Below are 15,663 nucleotides of genomic sequence, written 5' to 3' on the forward strand. Positions count from 1 at the left end.
TAAGTCTGAGAGTGCAATTCTAAGTTCTAAGAGTGGATTCAACGAAGAATTAATAAGTAGGAATTTACTTGGTAAATTTGGTTCACTTATTGGAAGCTCAGCATATAGATCCATGGTCCCCATTCTAGTTGAGAACATTCTGCTTGTAAGACTCATTAATTGATTCGTGATTGATCAATTATAATTCTAAAGTTAGACTATGTCTAATTTTATGAATTTTCACTAAGCAGGGGTGAAATTGTAAAGAAAAGAGTTTTCTAGGTTTATTTATTTATTAATGGAGTTTATATGTCTAATTAATAATTAAATTAAATGACAATATTATTTAATAATCTATTTTAGTTATTAAATAATTAGTTTTGGCATTTAAAAGATTAGAATTGGAAAATTGGCATTTTTGAGAAAATAGCGATAAAATTTGATAAAACTGCAAAATTAAGTGAGGCCCAATAACACCATATGGGCGACCACTTAAATAGCTTTTTCAAATTAATATTTTCATTATTTTAATGCCAAATAAATCCTAACCTAAACCTAGTAGTTGCCTATAAATAGAAAGTGATGGCTGAGTCACATAACATGCTTTCATTAGTAATCTGACAGAAATTTCTCTCTTCAGAAAACTGAGCCTTCCCACTTTCTATCCTTGGCCGAAATACCTCTCCCTCTTTTCCCTTCATCTTTTTCGTGACCCTAGTGAAAGAGTAAGTGCCCACACACAGCAAGCAGTAACTCAATCATAGATTGGAAGACTGTGAAGGATCAAACTTGAAGAAGAAGGACATTCGGGCTCAGATCTTGATTATACTCTGCTACAGAAAGGATTCAAGGGTTAGAGATCTGAGTGGAAGGAGACATTAATTCCGCTGCATCAATGTAAGGTTTTCTTAACTTTATATGTGTTTATTTATCGTTTTAGAAAGTTCATATTTAGGATGTTTAAACAACATACTTGTGAGTAGATCTAAGATCCTGGTAAAATAATCTCCATCAGAAACTTTTAGTCCTGTTGCCATGCTCAAATCCATCCGAATTCTCTCCATAGCTGCTGCTTTCGATTATGAAATCTGGCAAATGGATGTCAAGACTGCCTTCCTTAATGGGGTACTTGAAGAAATCATCTATATGGAGCAACCAGAAGGCTATCTTCTTCCAGGGCAGGAAAAGAAAGTTTGCAAACTAAATAGGTCTATCTATGGACTTAAGCAAGCTTCTCGCTCATGGAATAAAAGGTTTGATGAAATCATCAAGACCTACGACTTTCTTCAGAATGAAGATGAACCTTGTGTTTACCAACTCAAGGAAGACCAAGTAGTAGTATTCCTGGTCCTTTATGTTGATGACATTTTGATTATTGGAAACAATATCAAGAAAATGACTCACATCAAGGAATGGCTTAACACTCAATTCGATATGAAAGATTTGGGTGAAGCAGCCTATGTTCTTGGTATTCAGATTATCAGAAACTGGAAGAACAGATCTCTTGCTCTCTCTCAAACAACCAACATTGATAAAGTTTTAGAGAGATTCTCCATGAACAACACCAAGGGGGCAAACATGCCTTCTTGATATGGTATTCGTCTATCTAAGGAACAGTCTCCTACTGATCCTCAAGAGATAGAGGGTTCACCTTATCAATTGCTTGTCTATTTGATTTATAAATTCATATGAAACCCTTTTCACATACTTGATCTTGTTTATTGTGTTGTCAATATATTGGAAAGTAAACATGACTATGTGAATAAAGTTTCCTAGATTTATCAGACACAGGGTTTTACTGATATGATAATCTACAACAGAGTTTACTTGCATTTGGAGAAATGCTATGTTGTTTCGAGAGCATTCGTTAAAGTAAAGCTCAGGTTGGGTGCATGGAGTATGCATCGGAAGGGACCGATATTGAACTTTGACTTAGATTTATTAAACTTACCGTAATATCTATTCAAGTCAATATCGCCTAGTTGATCCTAGATCAAATGATCTTAATCTTGTTATGATTAGGCTCAATCTCAAGAGGTTATTCGTGTTCTTTGATTTGTTAGTTAAGCCTACTTTTGGGTCAGGGTGATACGTACATTTTGGGAATACGGTAGTGCAATTGAGTGGGAGCGCTAACATAAACATGGAATCTATAGCTTCTATCTGGCGAATAGTAAGTAAAGGATGATCTCCTTCGAGCTTGACCAAACGAAAATAAATGGTGGAGTACTCATTTCACATAAGCTGAAATATCATTTATACGGGGTTAAGTGTTTTAAGGATAAAATACATTGTAGGGTGTAACGGTAATCTAATCCCTTTGCAGTGTAGACTATTCATATAGAGGATCATTGATCAAATTAGGATTATAACAATGGATAACTAATGATGTGTCTATATGGTGGAACATATAGAGCATTCTATATACTGAGAGTGCAATTCTAAGTTCTATGCGTGGATTCAATGAAGAATTAATAAGTCAGTGAATTTAGGTTATAAATTCTTGATCTGCTTATGGAAGCTCGGTTATATAGACCCATGGTCCCCCCACTAGTTGAGATAATATTGCTTGTAAGACTCATATAATTGGTTTTGATTAATCAATTATAATTCTCAAATTAGACTATGTCTATTTGTGAATTTTTCACTAAGTAAGGGCGAAATTGTAAGGAAAGAGTTTTAGGGGGCATATTTGTTAATTATGATACTTTGTATGGTTCAATTAATAAATATGATAAATGACAATGTTATTTAATAATTATTTATAGTTATTAAATAGTTATAATTGGCATTTAAATGGTTGAATTTGAAAATTGGCGTTTTTGAGAAAATGAGATGCAGAAATGATAAAACTGCAAAATTGCAAAAAGTGAGGCCCAAATCCATATAGCCATTGCCGACCACTTTTTTAGGGTATTTCATCTGATATTTTCATTATTTTAATGCCAAATAATTCAAACCTAACCCTAGTGGAATGCTATAAATAGATAGTGAAGGCTTCAGGAAAATTACACTTTTCATTCAGAGAAAAACCTAAACCTTCTCTTTCTAAACCCTAGCCGCCACTTCTTACTCTTCTTCTTCTATCATAATTTCGAACCACTTAGTGATTAGAGTAGTGCCCACACACAGCAAGTGGTACCTCAATCATAGTGAGGAAGATCGTGAAGAAAGACATTCAACAAGAAGGAGTTTCAGCACTAAAGAAGGAGAGAAAGAGATCCAGGTTCAGATCTTGATAATACTCTGCGACAGAAAGGATACAAGGGTTAGAAATCTGAACGGAAGGAGTCATATTATTCTGCTGCACCCAATGTAAGGTTTCTCATACTTTATATGTGTTTATTTCATAATCGTTTTAGAAGTTCATATTTAGGGTGTTAATCAACATACTTGTGAGTAGATCTAAGATCCAGGTAAAATAATATCAAACAAGAGTTGCAAGAAAGATACTTATTCAGTCTAAGGAAAGTTCTATACATTTTTTGGCATTGTTCCAACATTTATTAACTACTAGTGTTACTTCCTAACTAACGCAAAAGTAGTTGCCAAAAAGTAAAGAATCCAGTATTGTGACAGTCAGTAGTCGCGTGATCCGTAAGGGGAAACACCGGGTAAGCTGTGCAATCCCACACTGCCTGGGGAAGGTCAAGTGGGATGATTCTGAGACTGTGTAGGTATGGGACTAAACAGTTGAAGAGGGCTTAAATGGATTGATTGGTACTACCTATATCAACAAGGTGCATCTTATTTTTCGGTAGCCCATCACGAAAAAACTCCACAGTTAAGCGTGCTTGACCTGGAGCAATTTTAGGATTGGTGACCTCCTGGGAAGTTTTCCCAAGAAGCGTGTGAGTGAGGACAAAGCACGCTGAAAACACTCGTGTTGGTCTGTAGGGTCAGTCATCAGTTCATGAAGCAGCCAGAGTGGCGTACTCGTGTATAAGAGCCATTAGTCTGTGGGTGTAAGGGCCCAATGGAGGCTTGAAGCGGGGACGTTACAAATGGTATTAGAGCCTTGACCCGTCGGAAGTGTGGTCGGCGAGGACGTCGGACCCCGTAAGGGGGGGTGATTGTGATAGTCAGTAGTCGCGTGATCCGTAAGGGGAAACACCGGTTAAGCTGTGCAATCCCACACTGCCTGGGGAAGGTCAAGTGGCATGATTCTGAGACTGTGTAGGTATGGGACTACACAGTCGAAGAGGGCTTAAATGAATTGATTGGTACTACCTATATCAACAAGGTGCATCTTATTTTTCGGTAGCCCATCACGAAAAAACTCCATAGTTAAGCGTGCTTGACCTGGAGCAATTTTAGGATGGGTGACCTCCTGAGAAGTTTTTCCAGGAAGCGTGTGAGTGAGGACAAAGCACGCTGAAAACACTCGTGTTGGTCTGTAGGGTCAGTCATCAGTTCATGAAGCAGCCAGAGTGGCGTACTCGTGTATAAGAGCCATTAGTCCGTGGGTGTAAGGGCCCAATGGAGGCTTGAAGCGGGGACGTTACAAGTATCCCTAGAGGAGTAGACATATAGAGAGGAATTTCACAATATCCAGAATTTTGTTATTAAGAAAATGTAATAGTGGAGAGTACACTACATACTACACTTGATTTGTATATCAAGGTGTTGAGATTATTTGAAATGCACTTTTTATTTTATATTAGTGCAAGTGGGAGTTTGTTGGGTATTGTGCCCTAAATAAAACCCTTTTCAATGTAATCAGATTTACTAATAAAGATCAGAAATCGCATTTTATGTTGCATGGTTCACATGATTTATTTCATGATAATATTTAATTTATAAATTCTATTAAGTCTAAAACATATGTATTTGTTCATGATTATAGTGTTGTCAGCACAGTTGAATATAATCTTTATTATATATTTGAAAGTTTAATTCCTTGATTTGTTAGTTCACTGGATTTAGTCTGGCATGATAATCAGCAATAGGTATGCTTACACCTTGGATAAGTGTTATGTCCTTTCCAGGGCATTGGCAAAGTTTACCAATATCGGATGTATGGAGTATACATTGGAAGGGACCGATATTGAACTTTGATTAGATATGATAAAGTTGCCGTAATATCTATTCAATTCAATATCACCAGGTTGATCCTAGATCAAATGATCTTAATCCTGATATGGTTAGGTTCGATCTCAAGAGTATTCACTACTACAAACTAAACTTTTAGAGGCACTTTTTTTCAGCAAATATTAAAGAACCGACGTCATAGGATTGTAATTTTTTGGAAGGGATTTTGACACCACCTATGGCGTCGGTTTTTTGGAAATAACCGACGCCATAGGGTGTCCCCCCTATGGCGTCGGTTATTTCTAAAAAAACCAACGCCTAAAGGGTTTATAACCCTAGCCCAGCCCATCATCTTCCTCATTCGACCAGCCAACCCAGAAACCCCCAAACCAGAGAACCCCAAACCCTCTCCGCCAACCACCACGAAAAACCACCCCCATTTCACCATTTTTTCACCATTTTAGCTCATTTTTGTTTCTAAATCTTCTATTTTTCATACCTAAAACTATATACCTGAAAAGATCACATTTTTCCTCATTTTTTAGGGAAAACCGAAGGTAGAGGTAGTGGTGGTGGTGGTTATACCTCCGGCCACCGTTTTTAGTGGAGAAAACATTGTATTTCAACGTCTATTAAGGTATAAATCTAATTTCTACTAATTTTAGTAATGTACATTGCTTTATTTTTTATTTTATAAATTTTTTTAGGGTTTTTCTATATTATTAAATATGTATTGTGTGTATATATATTGTGAATGAGAAATGTATTGTGTGTATATATATTGTGAATGAGAAATGTATTGTGTGTATGTATATTGTGAATGAAAAATGTGATATAGGAGAGTATATATGTATGTATTTTGTGTTGTATTGAATATGTATTGTGTGTGTGTATATATTGTGAATGAGAAATGAGATAAATAGGAGAGTATTTTATATATTGTATATGCATATATTGAGTATTTTAAACAAATAGTTTTGTTAAATATTGTGAATGAGAATGAGATAAGAGAGTATTAAAATAAAAGTTTAGAAATTGTTTTCTAAAAAATTAGTTTAGAAACAAAAGTTTAAAAATTAACTCTATTTTGTATCAATTTTTTTGTATTTTCAATTTTATTCATGTGTTTTTATTTTTTTTAGTAGCTAGTAGATAGTTAATTACAACTACTTAGCAAGTTACTAATTTTCATTCTATTCATGTATTTTTAACTAGTTAGTAATAAATTAACTAGTTAGTAACTAAATACTCATAAATTATATAACTAGTAAGTAACTAAATAAAAATTTTTGTAATTTTGTATTATTTCTTTATGTTGTAGGTTGTGAGGTCAATTTGCAAGAATCTGACTTATTTGGTATTGATCGGTTTCTAGTTAGCTCAAGGTATACACTCACTAAATTTTATTATAAATTAATCATGAATGCTTAGTAGAGTTTGAATATCTTAAATATCCATCCGTAGTGAAGTAGGTTCTGTAATATATTGTAATGCGCCGGATCGATGGGTGAAATAATATGCATGTTAGATGAGTTTGAATATCTTCAATATTCATCCTTAGTGAAGTAGGTTCTGTGAATACATGTACTGCAGTCGAATGGGTGGTAAATTTTTATATTGCTAAATGTTGTGATTATTTCATATTGTTTTGAATTGTGTTTTGTTGCTATTAATAGGTTTGAATTTTTCGGAAACGTTCAATTACAGTCGTTATGCTGCCGAAATTTCAGTAAAATTAGGATAATATTTGATTTTAATTTCTCTTAAACTTGGTTGTTAGGATTTTATCGGAAGTGACTTTATCGGAAGACAAGTACATAATTTTTGGTATAAGGTATGCTTTCTTTAACCTACTTTTATAAGAATATTTTTCATATATATTTAGATAATCTTTAAATGCTTAGAGTAATTTTAGAATAATATTGATGTAATACATATGATATATATTGTTGAGTGCTAAGGATAGATATAGTAAGCTATAAAAAAAATACAAAAAAGGTCTATATTGGGATTTGAACTTGTGACCAAAAGGATAGATTGATAAGTTTTTACCAATATACCAAAACACACTAGAATTAACAAATACATTATAAACATTGATTCTAATACTTAAAATAAGAATTCTATTAGTTTATGTTAAGTAAAATAGCAAAATAAAACACAAAAAATACCCAAGTTCAAAAAAAAAAAAAAAATCGCCTCAAGCGGACAACCGAATCAAAAGTTATTAATAATGTTCAAAGTTTTTAAAAAATTTCATGCAAATTTTAACCCTTTATCTACAAAAAATACAATACACTACAAAAATGATACTAATATATTAAAAAAAATTATAAAAATATACTAATATACTACAAAAATACAAACACATAATATAAAATATTAATAAAAAGATAGCTAATATACAAACACTTAAAGTAATGTAGATGTGTATTTATTTAACTTTTCAATTTAATTTGTATTTATGGTTATTATATATAATTTATACTTAATTTAATTATATTAATAATAAAATAATATATATGAAACAACCGACGCCATAGGACCCCTATGGCGTCGGTTATTATGAAATAACCGACGCCATAAGGGTCCTATGGCGTCAGTTATTTTTAACCCTTTAGCGTCACCCGAAACAGCGTCGGTAGCGAATTTCGCAAATACCGACGCTGAAAGCCCTTAAAAACCGCCTCTAAAGCCTAATTTTGTAGTAGTGATTATACATGTTCTTCGATTTGTTAGTTAAGCCTACTTTTTGGTCACGGTGATACGTACATTTTGGGAACATGGTAGTACAATTGAGTTGGAGCGCTAAACATAGATATGGAATTCATAACTTCTATAGGTATTTAGAAGTGAAACGATGATTTCCTTCGAGCTTGGTAAATAGAGATAAATGATAGAATGTTCATTTTAGTGACTATATTAATTCACTATAATATCATTTATAGGTGGCAAGTGTTTTAAGGATAAAATACATTGAAAGGGTGTAACGGTAATTTTATCCCTATGCAATGTAGATCATCTATAGAGGATCATTGATTATTGGGATTATAACAATAGATAATTAATAGCTTATCTATATCGTTGAACATATAGAGCGTTATATATGACTGAGAGTGCAATTCCAAGTTCTATGCCTGGATGCAACAAGGAATTAATAAGTCAGGGGATTTACTTGGTAAGTTCTGGGTATGCTTATTGGAAGCTCGATTATATAGGCCCATGGTCCCCATACTAGTTGAGACCATACTGCTTGTAAGACTCAGTTAATTGATTTTAGTTAATCAATTATAATTCTAAAATTAGACTACGTCTAGTTTATGAATTTTCACTAAGCAAGGGCAAAATTGTGAAGAAAAGATTTTCTAGGTTTTATTTATTAAGTAAGAGACTTTATATGTCTAATTAATAAATATATTAAATGAAGGATTTGGGTGAAGTTGCCTGTGTTCTCGGTATTCAGATTATCAGAAACCGGAAGAACAGATCCCTTGCTCTCTCTCAACCAACTTACATAGATAAAGTTTTAGAGAGATTCTCAATGACCAAGACCAAAGGGGCACAAATGCCTTCTAGATTTGGTGTCCGTCTATTTAAGGAACTGTGTCCCACTGATCCTCAAGAGATAGAGGACATGAGAAGGGTTCCTTATGGTTCAGCAGTTGGGAGTTTAATGTATGTAATGTTATGCACTAGACCTAACATCTGTTATGCAGTGGGAATTGTGAGCAGGTATCAGACGAATCCAGGACAGGAATATTGGAATGTTGTTAAGCATATCTTGAAGTACTTGAAAAGTACAAGGCAATTCGTGTTAGTCTACAAGGGTGGTGCTTTAAATCCCGTAAGCTATACCGATTAAGATTTCTAGGCATGTCTTGATGACAGGAAATCTACATCTGGGATGGTGTTTACTCTTGGGGGTGGAGCAGGGGTTTGGAGAAGTGCTAAGCAAACTGCAATTTCAGACTCTACCATGGAGGCAAAATACATAGCTGCTGTAGAGGCTGCAAAAGAACTTGTCTGGCTTAAAAAGTTCTTCTCAGAACTCGGTGTCGTTCCTGGAATGGAAAAACCACTAGTTTTGCTTTGTGATAACACTGGAGCCATATCCAACAGTAAAGAGCCTCGAAGCCACAAGAGAAGCAAACATATAGAAAGGAAATACCATATCATCAGAGAGTATGTGGCAAGAGGGGATGTACTGGTGGAGAAAGTTGACACAGAGGGCAACCTAGCTGATCCGTTCACCAAAGTCTTGGCAGGAACTACATTTGAAAAGCACCGTCAGAATCTAGGATTAATTGAAATATACTGATTGTTTTATATTAGTGCAAGTGGGAGTTTGTTGGGTTTTATGCCCTAAATAAAACTCTATTTCAATGTAATCTCTATCATTTAAATATCAATAAAGAGAAAGAAGTATTTTCATCACTTATTTAATGTGTCATTTGGTTTATGTTATCATTTATAAGTTTATTTGATTTATAAATTCATCCAAACCCTTATCACATTAATATTCTTATTTATTGTGTCGTCAGCACAGTGGAGAGTAATCAAGATTGTGTGATTAAATATATATTCTTAGATTTATCAGTACACAGGGTTTAACTGATAAGATAATCTATAACATAGTTTACTTGCACCTTGGATAAGTGCTATGTCCTTTCCAGGGCATTGGTTAAAGTAAAGCTTGGGTTGGACGCATGGAGTATGCATCGGAAGGGACCGATATTGAACTTTGAATCAGATATGATAAATTTACCGTAATATCTATTCAGTTCAATATCACCTAGTTGATGTTAGATCAAATGATCTTAATCCTGACATGGTTATGTTCAATCTCAAGAGTATTATACATTTTCTTTGATTTGTTATTTAAGCCTACTTTTGGTCAGGGTAATACGTACATTTTGGGAACATGGTAGTGCAATTGAGTGGGAGCGCTAAACATAGATATCGAATCCATAACTTCTATCAAGGCATAGAAGTGAAATGATGATTTCCTTCGAGCTTGGCTAAACAGAGATAAATGGTTGAATACTCATTTCAGTGATTATGTTTATGTCACTGAAATATGGTTTATAGGTGGCTTAGTGTTTTAAGGATAATATACATTGAACGGTGTAACGGTAAGTTAATCCCTATACAATGTAAGTCGTCTATAGAGGATCATTGATTATTGGGATTATAACAATGGATAACTTATATGGTATCTATATCGTGGAACATATAGAGCGTTCTATGTAACTGAGAGTGCAATTCCAAGTTCTATGGTGGACGCAACAAGGAATTAATAAGTCAGTGAATTTACTTGGTAAATTCTAGAGCTGCTTATTGGAAGCTCAGATATATAGGCCCATGGTCCACATACTAGTTGAGACAATACTACTTGTAAGACTCAATTAATTGATTTTGATTAATCAATTATAATTCTAAAATTAGACTATGTCCAGTTTATGAATTTTCATTAAGCAAGGGCTAAATTGTGAAGAAAGAGTTTCTAGGGTTAATTTGTTAATTAAGAGACTTTGATAAGTCTAATTAATACATATATTAAATGACAATATTATTTAATAAATAATTATATTTGGTATTTAAGTGGTTAAATTGGAAAATTGGCATTTTTGAGAAAATAAGAAGGAAAATGAGAAAAATGGCAAAAATTACAAATATGGGCCCAATAACTATCCATGGCCGGCCACACTATTGAATTTACAATTTATTTTCTATTATTTTAATGCTAATTAAGTCTAACCTAACCCTAAGTGGTTTCCTATAAATAGGTAGTGATGGCTTAAGGGAAAAGATGAGGCATCTCATTCCTTCAGTTAAAATTTCAGCCTCTCTTCCTATACCTAGCCGAAACCATTATCTCTCTCTTCCTCTCTTCTAAACCGTAGCCCATAGTGAAAGAGTGAGTGCCCACACACATCAAGTGGTACTCAATCATAGTGTGTAAGGATGTGAAGAATCCAGTTTCAAGAGAAGGAGATTCGGACTCAGATCTTGGTGATACTCTGCAACAGAAAGGATACAAGGGTTAGAGATGTGAGTGGAATGAGACATTATATTCCGCTGCAACCACTGTAAGGTTTCTAATACTTTATATGTGTTTGTTTCATATTGTTTTACAAGTTCATATTTAGGATGTTAATAGCATACTTGTTAGTAAATCTAGATCCTGGTAAAATAATTCCAACAACTGGCCTCAGAGCCATGGTAATTGATTTACTTTCAAGAAATTTGGACTTAAAACGATTTGTGTGTGATTTGGATTGTTTCATGTTGATCTGTGTGTTATTTGATGATTGATTGATGTTTGCAAAATTTTTTATGAAAAATAGTTGAATTTTCGTTGTGAAATTATTTTTGTTGGATAGCTTGGAAAAAATTAAGCAATTCACTTTTTTTTACAGAAATTGATTTCGATTTTACTTTAATTAGTTATGATTTTTTGAAAATCGGAAAATATCAAGGGTGACATCACCCATATGCGCGTGCGGATGTTTGAGAATTCTCGGGTGCACGCGCATCAGACACGCACATGTTTGACAATTCTCGATCTGAAGGCGCTGATTTTGTCTGAAGGTGGGCTGCGCGCGCGGAAATGGTGCTGGCAGCATCCCTGTGCGTGAAACAAGCCCCATCTGCCCGAGTGCATGCGCCTAGATGGTATGCATTACCATCCGAGCCAAATGCAATTTTTTTTTTCCAATTTTTTCATTTTTTCATGCTTTTTATGGAATTAATTTCGAATTTTTTGTGTAGTTTTGTATTTTGATTTTTTACTTTTCAAATTTCAAATCTAATTATCAAACTTAAATTAATATTTTTTTTAAAAATTAATTTAAGATATTAGTGAAATTTGAATTTGAAAATAGGTAAAAATCTATCTTTTTGCTTAAGTTATTATCTTATTTTTAAAATTTGATTATTTTATCTTATTTTTAAATTTAAGGTCAGATATTTTTTTTTCAATTACTTTTCTTTTTAATAAATTGACCTTATTTGAAATTTAAAATAAGATTAGTTTAATCATGATATTTTAAATAGAAATACGATATTATGCTAACTTTTAAATTTTGTTATTTTTTATTTAAATTAAATTGTAAACTCAGAAAAATAATATTAAATTATCATTTTATTTTATTAAATATTTAATTTTTAAAATAACATGAAATTTTGAAAAGTTGTTAGCATTTTTTTAAAAGATATTTAGGTTAGTTGAAACCTAATTTTTCAAATTTATAGGTTTAATTTTAATTTTTTTTAATTTATTTATTTATTCACACATTCCGAAAAAAAATATATTTTTTTTATTTTTTTATTTAATTATTTTTTGAAATTATTAAATTAAATTAAATTAATTTTAAAATTAAATAAATCCTATATCCAACTATCCAACTTGTTGCAGGTGTATATGTTTTATATTGTTTGATTGTCAAAACAAGTTTTATAAAACCTATTATTGCTTGATCTAAATTGCCATGGTTAACTTGTTGAAAGATCCAATGATCTGATTTTAACCCATGGTTCAATTGTCAATAGGTCAAACCAATAATTTGTAACAGGTAAATTTTGCATTCTTCTTTCATCTGTGTATGACCTAGTAACATGATAGGATCCATCCAAATTTGTGTACCTGTGTGAGCCTATATGTTTTCTTTGGGCCTAGATACATATAGGAAGCCCATTTAATTTTTGCTAAATAAAATGTCACACCATGATAATTTTATTTAGACCAAATTAGTATTTGGGCCTATTCAATTAATAACAGTGGTTCATTTTAAGGTTAAATTCCTCTCTTTTGGGCCTTGTGTGAGAGTTAGGGGGCCATAGCAGTGGGTACGACATACTGAACCCAGCCCTCCCTCACATGAACAACCCCAACTTTGAAGCCCTATTTGTTTGATTTGAATAACTATACTAGGTTAATTAAACTAGTTTAACCTAATAAAATTGATTAGCAACATAATTAATTTCGAAATATATGAATGGTTATTCATTGAAAGCATTTAACACCGTAAGATCTCATTTGATAAGTGTTTTGTAAGTTTTCGTCTCTATTAGACTCTCCCCTACGGTGACTACTTAAAGATAAACTTACAGAACATGAAATAATGGTGGAAGCTCATAAAATGAGAATGACCTTGACTCTCGCCTACCGGGACAACGTTGGATTCTCATTTTGATCGAATAAAAGGTTGCTAAAATGGTATCCATTTTAGATGAGCTGACTACTCTATTGAACTAATGTTATCTTTTACTCTCGCCTACCGGGACACTATATTTCATTATGTTGGAAACCTTAGAAAATAATAAATATGTTTAGTTTTTAGTATTTTTGCAAACATATCTGATTACTTGTTATTTTCTGAACTTGTTTATGAATTTATTGAACCAAATGATTTACTTGTGTTTATTGATATTTGTAGTGTCAAAAATGTACAACCCACATCCCAACACTCCTCTAGAATATGCCTTTAGGAATGAACTCGTAGGTGTGAAGAAGACTCCTTGTCAAAGTAATTCTTCACACTTGCTCATGATGAACATGAAATTCCAGAAAGCAGCTAAGCTGGAAATTGTTCAATCTGAAGAGCAAAGAGTTCATAGCTCCGACAATCCTACTACTTCAAGCTCAGTTCAGAAGAATAGAGGAAGTGATTCCACTTCCTCAGATTATCCTTCCCAACAGATTGAACTAGCAATAAGAACAATCCAAAAACGGTTAAGCAATGATGCTTTAGTTTTTGAATCATGTATTTTAGAGAATGATAAATCCATTAGGATTCTTGATTCTGGATCTACAAACCATGTCAGTTGTTCATTGCAATTCCTTGAAAATTGGAATTATTTGAAATCCGGAGAGTTGAAACTTCAAGTTGGTAATGGCGACTTGTTCATTTTAGTGACTATATTAATTCACTATAATATCATTTATAGGTGGCAAGTGTTTTAAGGATAAAATACATTGAAAGGGTGTAACGGTAATTTTATCCCTATGCAATGTAGATCATCTATAGAGGATCATTGATTATTGGGATTATAACAATAGATAATTAATAGCTTATCTATATCATTGAACATATAGAGCGTTCTATATGACTGAGAGTGCAATTCCAAGTTCTATGCGTGGATGCAACAAGGAATTAATAAGTCAGGGGATTTACTTGGTAAGTTCTGGGTATGCATATTGGAAGCTCGATTATATAGGCCCATGGTCCCCATACTAGTTGAGACCATACTGCTTGTAAGACTCAGTTAATTGATTTAAGTTAATCAATTATAATTCTAAAATTAGACTACGTCTAGTTTATGAATTTTCACTAAGCAAGGGCAAAATTGTGAAGAAAAGATTTTCTAGGTTTTATTTATTAAGTAAGAGACTTTATATGTGTAATTAATAAATATATTAAATGAAGGATTTGGGTGAAGTTGCCTGTGTTCTCGGTATTCAGATTATCAGAAACCGGAAGAACAGATCCCTTGCTCTCTCTCAACCAACTTACATAGATAAAGTTTTAGAGAGATTCTCAATGACCAAGACCAAAGGGGCACAAATGCCTTCTAGATTTGGTGTCCGTCTATTTAAGGAACTGTGTCCCACTGATCCTCAAGAGATAGAGGACATGAGAAGGGTTCCTTATGGTTCAGCAGTTGGGAGTTTAATGTATGTAATGTTATGCACTAGACCTAACATCTGTTATGCAGTGGGAATTGTGAGCAGGTATCAGACGAATCCAGGACAGGAATATTGGAATGTTGTTAAGCATATCTTGAAGTACTTGAAAAGTACAAGGCAATTCGTGTTAGTCTACAAGGGTGGTGCTTTAAATCCCGTAAGCTATACCGATTCAGATTTCTAGGCATGTCTTGATGACAGGAAATCTACATCTGAGATGGTGTTTACTCTTGGGGGTGGAGCAGGGGTTTGGAGAAGTGCTAAGCAAACTGCAATTTCAGACTCTACCATGGAGGAAAAATACATAGCTGCTGTAGAGGCTGCAAAAGAACTTGTCTGGCTTAAAAAGTTCTTCTCAGAACTCTGTGTCGTTCCTGGAATGGAAAAACCACTAGTTTTGCTTTGTGATAACACTGGAGCCATAGCCAAGAGTAAAGAGCCTCGAAGCCACAAGAGAAGCAAACATATAGAAAGGAAATACCATATCATCAGAGAGTATGTGGCAAGAGGGGATGTACTGGTGGAGAAAGTTGACACAGAGGGCAACCTAGCTGATCCGTTCACCAAAGTCTTGGCAGGAACTACATTTGAAAAGCACCGTCAGAATCTAGGATTAATTGAAATGTACTGATTGTTTTATATTAGTGCAAGTGGGAGTTTGTTGGGTTTTATGCCCTAAATAAAACTCTATTTCAATGTAATCTCTATCATTTAAATATCAATAAAGAGAAAGAAGTATTTTCATCACTTATTTAATGTGTCATTTGGTTTATGTTATCATTTATAAGTTTATTTGATTTATAAATTCATCCAAACCCTTATCACATTAATATTCTTATTTATTGTGTCGTCAGCACAGTGGAGAGTAATCAAGAATGTGTGATTAAATATATATTCTTAGATTTATCAGTACACAGGGTTTAACTGATAAGATAATCTATAACATAGTTTACTTGCACCTTGGA

At 33.4% G+C, this 15,663-nt stretch overlaps 2 long non-coding RNA genes across 2 annotated transcripts in view; both read left to right on the forward strand.

Annotated features, from left to right (window-relative positions):
• Positions 1-3,731, forward strand: part of LOC133035482 (uncharacterized) — a 30,516-nt gene extending 26,785 nt beyond the window's left edge. Inside the window, exon 2 of the long non-coding RNA XR_009686684.1 lies at positions 3,548-3,731. This is a non-coding gene — a long non-coding RNA (uncharacterized LOC133035482). The remainder of the gene's footprint in view (positions 1-3,547) is intronic.
• A 1,496-nt stretch (positions 3,732-5,227) lies between these two features.
• Positions 5,228-7,214, forward strand: LOC133035483 (uncharacterized). The gene is made up of 2 exons (XR_009686685.1): positions 5,228-5,647; positions 6,791-7,214. It is a non-coding gene; the product is annotated as an uncharacterized LOC133035483 (long non-coding RNA).
• Positions 7,215-15,663: the final 8,449 nt, after the last annotated feature.

This window comes from Cannabis sativa, chromosome 3, assembly GCF_029168945.1.
Source record: "Cannabis sativa cultivar Pink pepper isolate KNU-18-1 chromosome 3, ASM2916894v1, whole genome shotgun sequence".
In the NCBI taxonomy this organism is placed as follows: domain Eukaryota; kingdom Viridiplantae; phylum Streptophyta; class Magnoliopsida; order Rosales; family Cannabaceae; genus Cannabis; species Cannabis sativa.